The sequence below is a fragment of the Protobothrops mucrosquamatus genome, unplaced genomic scaffold, assembly GCF_001527695.2.
Source record: "Protobothrops mucrosquamatus isolate PMUCROS unplaced genomic scaffold, P.Mucros_1.0 scaffold2029, whole genome shotgun sequence".
In the NCBI taxonomy this organism is placed as follows: domain Eukaryota; kingdom Metazoa; phylum Chordata; class Lepidosauria; order Squamata; family Viperidae; genus Protobothrops; species Protobothrops mucrosquamatus.
The window spans coordinates 64,209-70,680 of NW_015388138.1; the positions used below are offsets into that span (position 1 = coordinate 64,209).

A 6,472-nucleotide genomic window follows, 5' to 3' on the forward strand; every position below is an offset into this window, starting at 1 on the left:
AGTCGCGATACATCGCAACACATCACATAACGTGGCGAGTTTGACACCCTTGGACTAGATGATCTCCAAGGTCCCTTCCAACTTATTATTGTTATTGTTATTATCTTTTATTCATTAAACATGAACCTCAGTCAACTGAACATTCAAATTGGCTGGCGCTGATGGTTGACACAGGTTGCTACCAACATCCTAGGTGTCATCTAGGTACCTCCTTATAATATACAGTAAGATGTTCCGAGTAGCGCAGTTTTTTGTAACGTTGCTGGAGTTATTGCAGGAAGCTGCAGTTTCTTGATGTATTTTGCAAAGTTTATTATTATATTATTATTATTATCATCATCATCATCATTATCATTATCATTATTACATTTGTGCTCCTAGGAAACTCTTCAAAGGAAGAAAAGAGGGAGGGAGGGAGGGAGGGAGGGAGGGAGGGAGGAAGGAAGGAATAGATGGAGTAAACAAATAAAACTACTATCTTTAAAATAAACACTAAACACAGGTTGTAGAAATGATCCTTCCATTTTTCAAAGAAAGACCCTAGTCTCGTCTAGCATTATGTTATGTTATGTTTTATTTATTTTTCACATTTCTGGAATCCCCCATCTCCCTCAAAAGGTATACCCTGTACGCTATGCTCCAAAGCCCCATTGCATTCAGTGGGGTCCCTTTCCAGTCTAAACAAAGGAAGTGGCTTTCCTTTACACCTCCTATTGCCACCTCAGTGTCCAAAGCCCAAAAGAAAACTAATCTTCTAAATACTTTTTTTTTTAAAAAAAATAATAATAGCCCTCCCTCACCCCTCAGTGTCTCTGGATCATCACTCCTCCTTAAGTTTCCCTTTGCAAATCCCAGACTGAGAGATGCTTAGAGTTGAAAGCCTAATTTTTTTCCCCAGCCAAAGAAGTCAGAAAAGGAGGAAGCCTGCAGAGGGCCACTTACAGTTTGGGGGTGGGAACAGCTACAATGGTCCTGAGAAGGGCAGATAGTAGAAGGAGAGGGAAGACATTTTTTTCACATTGCCCGCTTTTCCCCATAACCATGAAGAGAGAGAGAGGCTGGCTGGGAAGCTGAGCTGAAAAGGCTGAGCCGTTCCTTCCTCAGTTCTGGTTGCTGATTGTCTCTCTGCAAACAGAAGCAGAAGAGGTCAAAGCTGGGAACTGTGTTGATATTTCTGATGTCTCAGCCCAACACTGGGTCCTTGCCAGTGTTGAAAGCCAATTGAGCACACCGAGGTGGAGACTGAAGCAACACAACTTTATTCTGCACAGAAGAAGGACCCCGGGGAGGTTTCCTTCAAAGCCTGTGTAACATCGTTGTTTACAGCCAGGTCTTTTATATCAGTGGCCCCTAATCTTTTGATCACCAGGGACCGGTTCTGTGGAGAGAGGTTTTTCCGTGGATCCAGAGGGGGCGTGGTTTCACGCGTTGCCTGCATCCCGCGGATGGAGCTTCACTTGTTTGTGTGGACCCGTTTCGGGCAAGCCGCAGACCAGTGCCTGTTCCCACACTGGCGATTGGGGACCCCTGTTTTTATTTCCAGTGTTGGAGCAATTTTTATTAAGGATTATAAATGAAAAGAGTAAAAGCCAGTGCAAACTATAAAAACTACAAAGAAAAAAAGAAAAAAGAAAAAAATTGCAGGGGGGGGGAAGAAAAGGACAGGAGAAAGAGGGGAAAAAACCCCTTTCTCCTTCATCCCAACAGGTAAAAACAATTTTAGTAGCTTATCTACCGTCTTTAAGTACAGCATAATTATCCCTATACCTCATCTCTTAATTAAAAAAAAACATCAAAATATTTCATTAAACAGTCTTTACTAAAAGTCCAGTAAGGTCAATCACATATATTCTCTCTCTCTCTCTCTCTCTCTCTCTCTCTCTCTCTTTCTCTCTCTCCCTCCCTCCCTCTTTCTCTCTCTCTCCAATATATCATTTAGCTCTGATAAAATAAGCCACATTTATAAGTCTTCCCTGAATTTTTAAAGACAGTGATTAACTGCTTTCAAAAAAACCCACCCTAATCCTTCATTTATCACTTCTCATGCAGAAAGCAGAAGCATAGCAGGAAGCAGCTTTCTTCAACTTGGACGGAGCAAATGGCGGAGGACTGGGATCCACAGTAGAGGGATGAAAGAGCCGCATGCGGCTCCAGAGTCGCGGGTTTCCACCCCCTGCTCTAGTTCCCTCCTCTACTTTTTGGATGATAAACTTGTCAGCTAGGCATGTCAGGAACCTATTCAATCTCCCGCTCATGGCAGAATTTGTTTCCCAGTTGATGTCACGGTAGTTAAAGTCCCCCATTACTGCAGTGGTGTTTCCTGCACAGTGCACATTTCAGCTAACTGATTAGCAAAATGTTCATCTACTACCTCTGCCTGGTTGGGTGGCCCTATAGCAATGACAGTTCTTTTCCCATCAATATTCACCCAAATACTTTGTTCTTCAAAGTACTATAGGGCCACCCAACCAGGCAAAGGTAGTAGATGAACTTTTTGCTAAGCATCCCTGATATCATGCATTTCTGTGTAGCTGTAGTAATTCTTTACATACATACATAATTTCTGTGCCACTCTAGTAATTCTTTACACACCGTACAGACAGAATAAGAATAGAATAATAACTTTATTGTCACTTTGAGTGTACACTAATCAGCGTACATTAAAATGAAATTGCATTGCATACAGCTCTCAGTGGGTCACCACCTCCCATATACACTACATAAATATGGCAAAAATAAATAAACAAATACAGAATTATGCATATACCCACATATATTATATGATACAGAGAAACAACACAGTCTAGTTTGGATTATGTATACATGTGCATAGCAAGAAATACGAATTTTGCGAATTTGACGGAAGGCATAGGGAACAAAGCTATTACAGAATCGGGAAGTCCTGCTAGAAATACTTCTAAACCTCCTCCCAGAGGGGAGCATCTTTGCATACTATGCATACATACAACCAGTGCTTTTTTTGTAAAAAAAAAAAAAAAAAAAAAAAAAGGTGCCAGAACTCACACGTCATATAACCCGCCTTGCCTATCCTACAAGGTTCCATCCAAAAAAGGTGCCGGAACTCCATTCTGGGCGTTCTATGACAAAAAAAGCCCTGCATACAACTACAGTATTGCTACTCTTTTATTAGATCTGTTTCTTTTGAACAAATCAAGGATACTAGTAGTATCCTTCTACTAGTACATTATCATCATAGCTTCCATTTCATCAAGTTTCAGTGATAATAGCAATGTTCGTCCCAGGTCTATTGACAGTTTGTGGAGGGGGGGAGATTAAAGTTGACTTGCAGTTCCAGTAAAACAGGTGATCAACCTGTCAACACAACCAGGAAGCCTGCCAGTTAAGGGGAAAACAACAAGGAAAATGTGACTATTGTGAAAGACGGGGAGTTTTGGGAATGTAATTAATTGTTGTGGTTGCTTCATCAGCCTGCCCCCAGATCTGTCAGATTAAAGAAAAAATAACTGCCTCCCACGCGTGCTGAAAGAACAAGCTGTTTCGGGGCAGTAGGTAAATAACCAACCTCCCTTAAAATAATATTTAGATTACATGGACTTCCAGTCCAAAGTTGGACAGCTGTTGGCATCCTTCCTGATCACCATTTAAATTCTTTCATTGCTCCCACCAGAACTTTAAAGAAGAGTCTAGGTATACCTACTAGATGTAACCATTTTTATTCTGGAGATTGGAAGGCCCACTGGAACTGAGCAGCCAATAAATTTAAATAAATCAACATGACCATCAAAAAGCCATTAAAGACACCGTTGATGTTATACATACCAGATTGGATGCAGGGAAGAACAGAATAGCTCAGTGGTGGTGAACCTATGGCACACGTGCCAGAGGCGACACTCAGAGCCCTCTCTTGGGCACTTCTCTGAACTACTGGTGGTGGGCTGCAGAGCCCCAAAGTGCGCCAGTCAAGGGGCCGGCAGGCTGTAGCTGCTGACGGACACTGTCGGCCCCCATGCACTCACTGGCCTCTGTGTGCGGGGGCCGATGGTGTCAGGCAGCAGCTGCGACAATGGCACCCCAGCCCTGCCTCGCCTCACCCCGCAGGACGAGCCTCCTACCCACCATCCCACCTGCAGAGACCCCCTGGATCTCCCCCAACCCTGCCCAGCCCCCACAGGCGTCCCTCCCCACGAGCAACATTGAAGTGACCACGCCCATCTTGGCCACACCCACCCAGTCTGCCATGACCACCACAGCCACGCCCACCCAGTGGGCTATGCCCACTTGGCACCCAGCAATAAATAAGTGAGTTTTGGGTTGCAGTTTGGGCACTCAAGTCTCTAAAAGGTTGACCATCACTGGAATAGCTTATTAGCAAAAGTTATCAGGGGACTTCTGTGTATTAAAGGCTAACATTTCATTTGAAAACCAGTCATCACAAACAACATTGGCTGGTCAGAAATAAAAAGAAAGCTCAGAAATTGGAAGAATGATTTAGGTTGGAAAAACGCAACCTTTTCATCCACCTTTGCCTATGTGTGCAAAAATCTATCTAATCTGAGAGCTACTACTTATGTATGAGGAGTTTTAAGAGCATAGAAGTTATCTTAGTCTGACTCCTAGTGGTCAGTAGTATAACAAACTGGCTCTCTGTTGATTTAATTATGTACCTTGAATTCAGAAAAAATAAATTTATTTATTTTTTTATTACTTCGGGTGGATAAATTGCTGCTTGATAACATTTACCACAACATTCTGCAGTTTCTGAATTATTGTTCCATGATAATGCAGTGAAAAGCTTTTCTGAGAAATCTATATGCCCTAGAAATGCCAACTGTTCCTTTGATTGTTCATAAGCTAAAAACCACAGAAAAGATATATATAAGGCAGGGCGAGGCAAATGGCTTGGATGTTCTCAAAATCCCTTCCATTCTATGCTTTCTGAATCTAGGAATAATGGTAATTTGGGAGAGGGGCTGAATTGCCTTTCCTTTTCCTTTTGCAAAAAGCCAAGGAAAAGTTGATAACTGTTATCAGCAGCACATCATGTGCTTTTCAAGAATGTTTTGTTTTTGAAAATGTTTGTTTCGTTTGTTTTGTTACCTTTTTCTTCTCCACTTCCCCAACCAAAGTCTTATGGCTTCTGCTCTTAACGTGGCTACTTTTGGGTAAATGACTACGATTTTTAAGAAATTGCCTTTTTATTTTCTTTTTTTATTATTCTGATCTGGACCTGCTTCTTTATCTCCTTCCCTTCCTTTCACAGGCATGCACACCCTTTCTTTGTTTGTGGATGTATTTAAGCTTGTTCTATCTCTTGTTTCACGAGTATTTTCCTTTAGATTTGGGGACCTTTATCTCTTGAGGGACTGGATCCATCTCCCGTTGGAGGTGGTTTCCCTGATTCTTGCAATGAGGAGGCCAGGAGTCCAACTGTTCAGGAAGTGACCTTTAGATGAACACCAAGATGTTTTCTGGGGGAAATGACAGAATAACATAATAGCAGAGTGGAAGGTACCTTGGAAGTTGTCTAGTCCAACCCCCCTACATGAAAAGGCATCTTTGAGACTGTGGGAAGTCAGCCCCACAGAGAAGGAAAAATTAAAAGGGCAGGAAAATACATTTTCTCAAAGGATCTTGAAGAGGCAGGAAAGCATGCCCAGTTTTCTTAATAGCCCCAAGTCTGTCTCCCCCCAAGCAGAAGCCAGCTCTGTACAAATGCAGATGTAAACCATCAGGAAAGTTGGAGCTAGATTAGAAAGACAAAGACCTAAAATCTGCATACCCCACCTGAAACAGGACATGGTAGGATTAACTCACAAAGGCCAAAGGGCACACCCAAACTCAGGTCAGAATACATGACACAGGAAATAGCCGCAAAACAGGAACAGGAAATAATTCCAAACAAAAGGCTTCAGAGGATATAAAAACCTACTCCCTACATGTGTTCAGCCCTTTTTTCTCTCCTCTTTGCTGCCAGAACCATCTTCCTGTCTGGCTCTCCTCTTCAATAAAGTACAACCTTCTTCCCAAAGAAGTTGCCATGTTTATTCCCAGCTTGGATGAACCAGGATGAAGACTTTTCTTCCAACAAGACCTTCTGTCATGGTGGCTAACCAGATGCTTGCCCTATTCTCTTCTCAATGTCACCTTAATATCTGTGATTTCTTGAAGAGTCTGCTAAATACATCAGCATCCCACCATGCATCTCTCAATGTTAACTTTTCTCACCTGCTGCCTCTTTCCTGGCTCCTCAGTGGCAGCAGGGCTGAGTAGGAAGCCTTCGGCCAGGGCATTCCCTCAGCCAGTTCACCAGCTCCAGGGGGGCAGCAGGGCTGGCAGCTGCCATGCCCTCCTGGCCTCTCAGAAGCTTGGCAGAGTGTTGCTTCTTAGGCAAAAACATGTAAACTCCCCCCCCTTTTGGGGGAGGGCTAGAGTGTTTCCTAAGGCAACTACCACCTCTCCTGTCCTCTACTCGGCATTGAGGGCTGGCAAA

At 43.0% G+C, this 6,472-nt stretch overlaps 1 protein-coding gene across 1 annotated transcript in view; it reads right to left on the reverse strand.

The window, feature by feature from the left end:
• The window catches only part of LOC107294634 (alpha-1-macroglobulin-like), a gene marked incomplete at its 3' end in the record, with an annotated part of 65,396 nt that overhangs the window by 57,191 nt on the left and 1,733 nt on the right, over positions 1-6,472 (reverse strand). The window lies entirely within an intron of this gene.